Below are 10,605 nucleotides of genomic sequence, written 5' to 3' on the forward strand. Positions count from 1 at the left end.
CTTACGTATTGCGTCTTCGCGAAGTCCGTCGTCCACGATCCCTTAGCGTCATGGTGTTTTTCTGACCATATCGCTAAAGCCGAGCCTATACTCCCATCTTCCATTCGCTGTAATTTTTCAACATTAAAATATGAATCACATGTATATTGCATATTAATATTAAGAGACTTACGTTCCTCGAGCGACGACCAAAAAAACTTAGCGACCCTTGTCTTGTCTTCGTCTTCTCCATCTTCGAATTTTCCCGGTTGCGGAGAGATTTCGCCTGCAAGACATAAATTCGTTAAGTTTAATTTTAAGAAATTCGAATAGCCATCGAAAGTTCAATTAATACCTTATGCTCCGGCGAGTCGAACGTCTCTATTGCTTTCAACCAGACTTCCTTGTTGTAGCCTTCGGGAGTTTCATTTTTAGCGAGATCCTTACTCCCGCAAAATGTCTTGAAGAAGAGCTGCGACAACCTCGACTTCTGGCCACGGCGCATCCTCTTCGCATCGCGAATGATAGCCATATCAATCTCGTTGCGAATAGGATCTGCAGGCACAAGCTCGCCACTCTCGGGATGTTCATAAACGAAGTTATACTCGTTATGAATCGAGTTCATAAGAGCCGCCACACTCTGTGCAGGCACATGATTCCAGTCTGGGAGGTCGACTGGAATGGTACTCTTGATCAGGTTTCCTAATCGGTTTTGGAACGTCCCGATCAACGGATTTTGCTCCCTGACGTCTTGGTAGAACGCATGCGCAGTCTGATCGTAGCGAACTGTGTTCGCTCCAGGGGTCCCAACACGAGCTCTCGCAGAAACGACGCCAATCGTTGGTCCCCGCTTCTTCCTCGGCATCTGCGGGGGGTCACGCTCTCCTCCTGATGGGTCCTGACCTGAAGTAGACATCCTCTTTTTTGGTCGTTGTCTAAAACTATCGGCTTCATCATCCCGAAAGGCACACAATTTTCAAACTGAAAAACATTAAGTTCCCGCACTTGAACTTCATCAACAGCTTTAGAATTCATTTTCTAAGAGTGAATTATTAGGAAATTGAGAGGTAAAATTGAGAGTGAATCGTTAATATTTGAAATTTAGAGTGAATTGTTATGAATTTGAGAGTGAATCGTTAATAGTTTTAGAGTGAATTGTTATGAATTTCGTTAATTGTTATGAATTTGAGAGTGAATCGTTAATAGTTTTAGAGTGAATTGTTATGAATTTGAGAGTGAATCGTTAATCGTTAATTGTTATTTGAAATTAACTTAACTAATTAAATCACATAAACATTTGAATTTCAATTCAAATAATTACGATAATCTAAAACTAAACTAAATTAAACATTTCAATTCAACTTTACTAACGAAATTACCAAGTAACAATCACCTAAACATTTCAATTTCAATTCAAATAATTACGATAATCTAAAACTAAACTAAATTGAACATTTCAGTTCAACTTTACTAACTAAATTACTAAGTAACAATCACATAAACATTTCAATTTCAATTCAAATAATTACGGTAATCTAAAACTAAACTAAATTAAACATTTCAGTTCAACTTTACTAACGAAATTACTAAGTAACAATCACATAAACATTTCAATTTCAATTTCAATTCAAATAATTACGATAATCTAAAACTAAACTAAATTAAACATTTCAATTCAACTTTACTAACGAAATTACTAAGTAACAATCACATAAACATTTCAATTTCAATTTTAATTCAAATAATTACGATAATCTAAAACTAAACTAAATTAAACATTTCAATTCAACTTTACTAACGAAATTACTAAGTAACAATCACATAAACATTTCAATTTCAATTCAAATAATTACTATAATCTAAAACTAAACTAAATTAAACATTTCAGTTCAACTTTACTAACGAAATTACTAAGTAACAATCACATAAACATTTCAATTTCAATTTCAATTCAAATAATTACGATAATCTAAAACTAAACTAAATTAAACATTTCAATTCAACTTTACTAACGAAATTACTAAGTAACAATCACATAAACATTTCAATTTCAATTCAAATAATTACGATAATCTAAAACTAAACTAAATTAAAAATTTTAATTCAATTTCACATAAACGTAACGAACCTAACCAATCCAAAATCTCACTAATCCAAAATTTATAACCTAACTAATCACGTTCCATAAAAAAATCAACGAGAGGAACTCATACCTCCACGGTCGCGGGGTGGGCTTGTTGTCAAGGATGGAGTGGGCTCGTCAAGGGCTCAGCTGAGGCACGTGGCTCGGGGCGGGAAACTGGTCCGGTCGACGGGGCGGGCAAGGCTGGTCCGGGCGGCGGGGCGAACAAGGCAGGTCACGGCCGGCGGGGCTGGAAGAGAGAGAGACATAGTGAGATTAAGAGACGGTCAGACAGAGAGAGAGAGAGAGAGAGGGACGTACCTGAGAGCGTTTGGTCGGGGCGGCGCGGGTTAAGGGAGAGCGGGCGGCCAAGCGGGCGAGGCTGGAAGAGAGAGAGAGAGACAGAGTGAGATTGAGAGACGGTGAGATAGAGAGAGAGAGGGGGGGACGTACCTGAGAGCGTTTGGTCGGGGGGCTGGGAGGGGCGGCGCGGATTAAGGGAGAGCGGGGAGTGGAGGGGGACGGCGGAGAGCAGATTTGAAGGAGAGGGGCGACGGCGACTTCGCGGCGGCGGTGAGAGAGGGGGCAGTGGAGAGGGAGGAGACTCGGGCGGCGAGAGAGAGAAGACTGAGAGTGATAATGAGATTTGACCGAGTGAAAGAGAAGAAGAAGGCTCAGTCGAGTTATAACCCCTTTTCATATTGGGTGCGACATTGTCGCACCTAATAATCATATTGGGTGCGACATGTCGCACCCAATGTCGCACCCAATATGATTTTCCAGATCCAAAAATATTCGGAGGGAATTTGCTGACAATTTTAATTTTTAAAAAAATTGGGTGCGACAATTGTCGCACCCAATAGTATTCGGTGCGACAATTTTATATCAGGTGCGACAATGTCGCACCTAATACCACTAAACATTAGCGAAATTTTTAGTCATCTGGATGAATATCCGGTGCGACATGTCGCACCTAATATTGGTTTAGGTGCGACATGTCGCACCTAATACTATTCCGCACCCAATATGTTAATTTGTAGTAGTGCATCCACATGGATACCCTTTTTAGTTTCATATATTTTTTAAAAATTTGTTCGAGATTGTGAAATCCCAATTTTTTTTTAGCTTAATTAAAAAGCTAAAACTTTTGTGTTCGAGTTACGTTAGTTTTTTTGTATTTTATAAATAGTAGTGAATGATTTATTTATGTGGTATGTATGCTTTAGAGTTTTTTTTAATTTATTTAATGTACTCTTTAGATTATAAAATATGGATATATATATATATATAAGTTATATATTATAAATAAGTTAAGTGTGCGTATATATACATGTTTTACATATATTATTATTATTATTATTATTATTATTATTATTATATTATAGCTATAAATTAAAGTTAACGTGTAGGATATAAATAGTATATATATATATATATATATATATACTTATTACGTAATATAATATTAACTTATAAGTTATATATAAGTTACTTATATGTAATCAACGTGTCTATGTATATATACTTATATATATATATATATATATATTAAAGTTAGTAAATATTTACTGTATATATATACTTATATATGTAGCGTATTAAAAGTTAGTTAGGTATAGTCATTTATATATCAGCGTGTAGTATAGTGTAGGTTTTAATAATAATAATAATAATAATAATTATTATATTAATATTAGAAGTAGGATTAGGGTTTGGGCTTTTAGGGTTTATTTAAGCCATATTTAAACATCCCCTCCTCTTTTTTTAACGCTTCTTCTCTGCTCTCTCTCCTCATCCCTCTCTTGGTTTGAAAAAATTCGTAGCTCCAATTAGGTATGCTTTCTTTTTTCTCTGGTTCGGATTCCCTGAAAACGGTTTCTTAAAACGCTTGTGCTAGTTTCAAAAAATGTTTTTTGCGTTGATTCTTTTTGGAAACGTTAGTTTTAAGTGTTTTCTATCTAAATCTGCATTGGAAAAATATTTTTATAAAATACATAATATTTTCCGATTATTTCCAAATCGGCGCACAGACCTGAGACCTATTCCCGATTTTCAGACTTTAAATGCTTACTGTGTATTCAACAAGTTTGGTTTTGCGTTGATTCTTTTTGGAAAAGTTAGGTTTAAATGTCTTCTATCTAACACTTTAATCGAAAAATAGTTTTATCAAATACAGAATATTTTCTGATTATTTTCAAAACGGTGCGCGGATAGTTTTTGACAAAAATTTTAAAGTTAGATTTTAGCACTTCTTTTATTTTTAATAAATAGTTAAAAACTTATTTTGGCCGTGATGCTTTTACAAAAAGTGATCCAAATTATGTTTTATACCTACTGGAATTTTTACAGAAGTTTTCTCAGAGTTTTAATTTTTTCACCGAAACCCTAATAGCCAAGGGTATTTTGGTAATTTTACTTTGAAAGTCGTTTTTGAAAATTTCCAGAACCTGAGTTGTCTTTATAACTTCTTCAACAGTAGCTTAATAATTTTTTTCACATCGATTAGGTTTCGAGTCGCGTAGCTTTTCCGACCCGTCTAGTTTTCCCGAGCCGTCCTCGACCAACGGTCGAAATTTCCGAAACGAAGGTGAGAATAATCTCACTGCAACACGGATTAGTTCAAAATATACTAAGTATTATGTGATATGAAGTATTTATGTATTGTGTGAATTTGTGTGTGTGTGTGTGTTCGAAATGTGCTTGGTATGATATGGTATGACGATATGTGTGAGTTTATGTTATCTTATGCTGTGTATTAGAATATCTATAACACGTCTTATCTTTCTAGCTATGTTATCATGTATGTTTTATTTTATGTCGCTCATGCTTTTAACGTAATAAACACGATTAATAAGTTAAGTAAGCAAGAGAGTCGTACCGCCTCGAACTACGGAGGTAATTAGAGGAATTTCTCGAGCCGAACTACGGGCTCACATAGAGAGTTCCTCATATGTTTATGTATGTGACGGGGCGTTCTATGGGAGATCGCAGCCCCATGGTTCGTTACCAAAGTGTACACTGAAATCGGTACGGCTACTCTAGGGGACCCCCGAACTAAAATACGATAGACTTTTAATAGGGTATCTCATGTCACGGTTTAATCTAAAGTACTGATAACCGGTTCATGCATTTTTATTTTATTGCTTATGTTTTGTGAGTTATAGTTATTCTCGCCGAGCGTTAGCTCACTCTATGTATATACGTCCATGTTGTAGGTAAACAACATATGAACAAGTGAGGTGGGTGGATCATCGACGGCGATAGCGAGAGGGTTGGGTTATGGTTTCCGTTTTCAAAAATAAAAGACTTCCGCTTTGCTTTCAGTTTTTCAATAATCCAAACCGAAGGTTTTATTGTTCATGGTTTAAGTTATGTTTTTCAATTTCGTTAAAGGTTACGACTTTATTTATGGTATTTATATTACGATGGTATTTTGTTGGTTTTATATTTCCATTATGCAACTTCGACTTTTTGGTTGTTTTCGTTCATCAAGTTTTAAATGAAAATTTATTTTTAGGTTACGAGTTTTCAAGCTTTATATTTTAAGTTATGTTTAAAAAAAAAATTTACCTCAAATTTTCTTAAGTTTTAAAAAGTAAGATAAGTAAGACGGTCCGAAAAGTCGGGTCGTCACAGAGATAGTTAAATTATGTCGTGCTATCTTTAATTAATATTGTAATCTAATTATAAAAATATTAATATTAAATAATTCAACTCATGTTTAACTCATTAAATATTAAATACCGATATATTGTCGATATTTTTTTAACTTAAATAAATTGTATTTCTACCATGATCGTGAATTATATTTAAAATTATTACTACATGCATAATTGCATTCAAGCCTTCATTTATGTATATGATCTTTTTTTCGTGTACATAAAGTGACTGATTTTTTTTTTTTTGGCATATATATGTACGATTTTAATTGTGGATACGATTCTTTGTTTTGATTTTATTTTATATATATGTATATATATATATCTATGTATATTTGTTAGACAAGTTGGCATATATTATATACATTTGAAAAAATAAATAGATAACATATATATGATTACATTTTGTAATAAGATATTAGTCGCTATATCCATCGGTAAGCAATATATATATATATATATATATATATATATATATATATATATATATCGGAGATATATCATCGGTATTATCGATAGTCAGTATGTATATTTTTATAAGATAGCAATCGATATACTAATCGGTAGTCGAAACATCAATAAAATCATAATTTCGGTATCTAATCATTGATTATCCATATGTTATCTTAATTAAACTATTTTCTTAATTATTAAATAATCGAACTAAAAATTTAACCTAAACATAAACAGGCTAGAATAGAAAAGGGAGATGAACCAATGCTTATCATAGAAGTGTCTTTATCTGTTTTACAATCATGTCTCACTGACACTTATATAAGTTTTATAATTGAAAACCAATGATGTCATACACGTGATTTACATGGGTAAATGCATATCCAGGTCGCCCCATATATATTAAATTATTAATACCTCAGTACAAGCTGTCTATAATAATAAGCATGAATTCAATATTCACCGAAGACGTACGAAGTCCGGAAAGAAGCGGATCAGAGACAGACCCGAACTATGTCCATTTTTAACATTTGAATAAAAAATTAATAAGCGGTCATGATTCATGAGAACTCGCAACTACAAATAATATTTTCAGAGTTTAAACAATTTGAATATTTATATGTTCATACAGGTTTGAAAATTATATTACGTGAGATGGCTTACGTCACTTTTATGTCGTGAAAAAATCCGCTGTCTCAATTATTTCACAAAATACAGTTATATAAGTGTCGAAACTTAGGGACCGTTTGATTATGTTTTCTATTCTCGTTTTCTGTTTTCTGATTCTAAGTTCTAGAAAACAGTTTTTCTTTGTTATGAATTTAGAAAACAGATTTAGAATCATGTTTCTGTTTTCTTTGAAATTTGTTTAGAAAACAGAAAACAATGAAAAATTGTTTTCTACTTTATCTCTATACAATTGAATGAAAAACATAACCAAACAACATTTAAAATATTCTGAAACGTAATTCTAAATCTGTTTTTTAAATTTAAAAATTAGAATATATCAGAAAACAGAATTTAAAAACAGAAAACGAGTTTAGAAAACTAAACCAAACGGCCCCTTAATGATTTAGATGAAAGTGTTTTAAATACAGACGGATCTCGTAAATAAGAGAAAAAAATGTGAGAATGTTTAAAAAATCGTCCTTTTTTTGTCGAAGTACGTAGATTAATCAGATTCACCTTCTACCAATAATATTGGGTAATTGCACACTTCTATTAGGAGCGGGTGGTTACTTTTTATAACCGTTTGACCACATGCTCCCGGACAATTTTTATTAATTTTATGTTGTCACGTGTTTATTTATTTTTTATATTTTTTTTGCTAGAGTTTAACTTACTAACTTCTCTTCATTTCTTCAAAGTTTTGTTCGGTAAAATTGCTATTATCTTATGAGTGATAAGTCAATTTTTTTTTTTTTTTATGTTTTAGAGTCTATTTTACTTGGACGTTAATGTCGGATCTATGCCATTTTCAGCGGTACCAGTATTTGTTCCGCATGCATAATTTTAGGGAGTAATGCACTCTATAGGCTCATTTTCTTCTTCTTCTTCTTCTTATTCTCAGCTCTTCGAAACAAACGAAGAACGTTCTTGAGCTAAGGGAGGGAACTCGTGACTTTTGAGTTTCTACAAATCCGGTTCGGGTGGGCCACTAAGTTCGGCTTTAGGTTGAACCGTACAAAATCTTCGACGTTATTCGATTTTCAACGACAACAATTTAAAATAAAAAAAAAAAAACTAAATTTTCACTTTTTATTTTCCATTTTCTTAATCTTCTTTCCTCTATTTTACTCTCAACATTTTTCTGAGAAAAAGCATTACATGAATGTTAGTATAAAAAGGTTTCATTCATTATTAAGTCGGGTATTCTTCAAAGATCACCATATGAAAGTTAAATTTTAATAATGCCATTATCTCATATTTTTTATGTTATCTTCACAGTGCGTCATTTTCGATAGGATGCTGAGGAAAAACCAATTTTCCTTTGCTTATCCTATAAAATTTTCTAAGTATCCATCAATTATCTTTAATTCGCAATAAATGTGGATATCGCTCATGAAAGTCAAACCGTCAAAAATGAATTCCTTTCTTATTTTATTAATCAATACTTGTTGTGGCCGTGCACCTCATTACTCTTATCTAATATTGGGTTTAGGTCCAACAAGTAATCTAAGGTGGGCCTAAAACTGTCTATATTATGAATGAATTTATCTCGGGAAAATTACAAAATAACGTTTTTTACGTGTATTTGAGAATAAATACCATCGATGAACATCAGATGGTTGTACTCAACTATTGATACTTGTATTTGAGATTCATAAGTTGTGTATACATTTTTAAACTGCCTTTTTCTTGTAAGTTGTGTACTCTATTCTTCTTTTGTTGACGATGGCTTTAAGAAATAAAGTAAATGATATATAAAAATTAAAAAAAAATTAAAAAAAAATTAAAAAAAACACATATTAGATACTATATATCTTTCATTGTGTTAATCGTTGTCACTGAAATTTTGATAACATTGAATTACCAAGAATTTTGTATAGACACCGTACTCTAACGTCTTTATCTACACAACTCGATTCGGTCAAAGTGCTTTGCAAAGATCATGAGATCTCACCTAAGAACTTATGAATGCTTTGAGTAATAGTGAGGAAGTGAGGAGTGGAGATCATGGCTCAGATGGCAATACTTTGGGGGTTGCAAAATGTAGTTTTGAATCTTATGAGTGCGTTTTATATGCTTTAGAAATAAATTCCACAGATAAATCTATATGATCCGATCACTGATCGATAAATGATATTCGATATGTAAATCGGTTGAGCGCATGTGGGTCGATCATGTTATCAAATGGCTGGCCTGAGTATATATTATTGAGTCAACAACAATACATCTAATATGAGCGAGTTAGTTTTGGTCGATGTTGACGTAATAATCCACTTTAAGTAGTTTCAAAAATGAAAGTCTGATTTCAATTTATAATATTTGGTCTTTCGTCGTGGATGAGTCCCATTTTCTCATAGAATAATGAAGAACATAAATTAAATGTATTAATAATAATTAATAATTGGGTTTTTTTTTCCATTGATTTGGGATTGTTAACAATACACAAAAGGAGAGCTTAAAGTAGTATAGAAAAACGTAGGGTTTGAGAAGGTAGGATTTGCAAAAGTACACAAAGTTCTCATTTTTGCCATAAGCCTCTTGTATTTATAACCTTGATCTGGACCTCTGAGCTTTGTGTATTGTGGAGGACACATCATCGTCAAACCAAGTTCTTCATTCAACTCGTGATATGTGTACATCCTCAATCTGAAATGAGCAAAACGGTTGTGGAAGACATATCAGCCATCATCTCCGAGATTCGGACGACTCATTGAACTAGTCTCCAAGTCATCTCGAATTGATCTCGCTTACGGGCTGGGCTTGACTAGGCCCAATTCGTCGTATATAGGTCGCAAACTCAGTTGTTTTGAGGCCCAAAAAAATCATTTGTTTCAAAAGACAAAGTGGAAATAGTCGAAAGTAACCGGTTTTTTTAAATTTTTTCAATATTAGTCGATGAACCTTCTAATTTTCATAAATAACCATTTTTAATAACAATTTACTAGATATCAATAACAGTTAACTATATTTAAATAGTTGTTGATTATATTTTAATAACAATTAATCAGATTTCAATAGTTGTTGACCATATTTTAATAACTATTGACCAGATTTCAATAACTTTTAACCAAATTTCAATAACAGTTAACTAGATTTCAAGAACAGTTAACCAAATTTCAATAATTGGTGATCAGATTTCAATAATTGTTTACTAAATTTCTAAAATATGAGTATTTTTGTCCGAAAAAAGAGAAACGGTTACTAACGAAACGTTTTGAAAATTTGAGTGAAATATGAAAAATGACGCATGTTTTAAGTTAGTTATGAAATTTTTTCAAAGACAAAGTCATACACCATTGTCGCTTGGCCCAAAGATCATAAGATTTATCCACGATATGACGGAGAACTCCAAAGTGCTAAAGGGTCTTGGCATATTTTAAAGTCGAGTAGTCCTCTACTAAATGAGGACCCAAACTAGTTGGTCAACTACCGATTAAGTTCTCATTTACTATTTTCTTCAACATATTAAAATATTTACATAGGCTTGTTATTTTTAACTTCACTATATTCTTGTAATAATCTAATGGCTCAAGAACTTCATGAGCTGGAACGAGAATATGACTAAGGTTTTGTGACTTACTATATTCGCATAAATGTTATCTTTCAATAATTACTCAATTAATACTTCCAAGTATATAGTTTTAGTAACACTACCTTTTGCTTGTGAAATCTACTCCTGCGTGAAGACATGAGTTCAACCTTCTGAGATAACGATTTTTCTTC

The sequence above is a fragment of the Urtica dioica genome, chromosome 2 (genome assembly GCF_054948205.1).
Source record: "Urtica dioica subsp. dioica isolate 48M chromosome 2, U.dioica_male_clone48M_v1_H2, whole genome shotgun sequence".
Lineage (NCBI taxonomy): Eukaryota > Viridiplantae > Streptophyta > Magnoliopsida > Rosales > Urticaceae > Urtica > Urtica dioica.